Source organism: Pinus tabuliformis, chromosome J (assembly GCF_031772625.1).
Source record: "Pinus tabuliformis cultivar Carrire ecotype Pingquan chromosome J, CPIR1, whole genome shotgun sequence".
Taxonomy (NCBI): Eukaryota; Viridiplantae; Streptophyta; class Pinopsida; order Pinales; family Pinaceae; genus Pinus; species Pinus tabuliformis.
Window position 1 is genome coordinate 274,947,072 of NC_142295.1, and position 1,614 is coordinate 274,948,685.

The 1,614-nt window shown below is 36.1% G+C and overlaps 1 pseudogene; it reads left to right on the forward strand.

The window, feature by feature from the left end:
• Positions 1-506: 506 nt before the first annotated feature.
• On the forward strand, positions 507-1,037 carry LOC149226846 (isopentenyl-diphosphate Delta-isomerase II pseudogene; annotated as a pseudogene).
• Positions 1,038-1,614: the final 577 nt, after the last annotated feature.

A 1,614-nucleotide genomic window follows, 5' to 3' on the forward strand; every position in this document is an offset into this window, starting at 1 on the left:
ATAGAAATCCAGATGATGAGTATGGACATAGAGTGATTCGATGATGCCATCAGATGGAGAGAACGATAGTGAAAATGGCACATTGACTAAACAATGAGGTTCCAAAATGGGTTAGGGTTACGTAGAAGAACTATGGTCGTTCGATGGCCCTCCCCTCATCCTAACTCATCCCAATGCTGCGATGGCAGTCACATGGCCTCTATGTGACGAACACAGATGTGGCTAAAGCCAATCACATGTTAATTGCCCAAGGAGGGGTGGCACACACAATATGGGAATTAATGAAGAAGTTATAAATATTGCACCACTTTAGTACATAGGAATTTAATTCAATTGTATCACATAGTTAAACAATATAAAGAAATTGCTTAAGGTATAGTTTAATTTATATGTGGCATCTTCTGCAGTGCAAAATTTCCAAAATCGTGGTGGGCAGTGCATCCCCAAGGCAAAGCAAGGTTCATCTTACTATGAAAACTAGCTTCTCTTATAACCTAAATGTTAGAAATTTTATTGGATAAAATTATAAGATGGGTGTGAGAGTGGAAAATGTGACCATAGATATTTTTTGCAGGAAGCTCATGTTTGAAGATGAGAGCATTTTGGTCAATGAAGGGGATCATTTCATTAGGCATAACTTAAAATAAAACTGTCACTTGATGAAGAAAATAGAGTCTGAGAATATATTGCCTAGAGATTTTAGTGTATGAATTACTTCTTCAACAACATTCTACAACAAAGGTGACATTTACTTTGGTATGGAAAAATACTTGATGCAACCAATCTCTCTATAGGGAGTATACTCTCAATGAGGAGGACATTTTAGGGATTAAAAATGAAACCCAAAGGAGGATGTAACATGAACTAGGCATTGTTGCAGAATATATTTCAGTCCATAACTTTGTGCCACTTGGTCACATATTTTATATGACTCCTTTTGATGGCAAGTGGGGAGAGAATGAATTGCATTACATTGTTTTCATTTTTAGGATATTTCCATGCATTCCAATCCAAAAGGGATTGATATCAATGAATAATAACAAGATGAGTTAATTAAAAATAGATTTCAAAATGATAAAAATCAAAAAAGATTGAAAGAAGATGCAGTGCAAATGACATCAATAGTCCACTTACAACTATGAATTCCGCCACCAAGCTACAATGATGGACTACTACGTCAATGGATTACCTCCTCCTTATTGCTAGCAAATATAAGATAAGAATGCTACTAGCCTTGAATCCTCCTTATGAATATGCTTGGAGTATGACGATCAACTCCAAAGGACAAACATATCTATTGGAAGTCAAGATAATAAGACATATATGACTTCAATCTTACAACTCATGTAAGACATGAGTAACATGTTGATTTCATAAGAAGGAAGACTTAACTCCCAACCTAAATCTTCCACATCTAGGCATGCTTAAGCTTCCTAGCAAGTCTATCAAATTGTTCCTCTTCTCTCTCACCCATGGTGTGATTTTCGTGAGGAATATCATGATGGGAAAACTTGTCAAATTCGCAAGAGCGTCAGGGAGAAAATATTTGGTAAAAGGCTTCACCCTCCCATAGTTAACCTTGATTGAGCTGATGAAGAATATGTTATGGAAGTT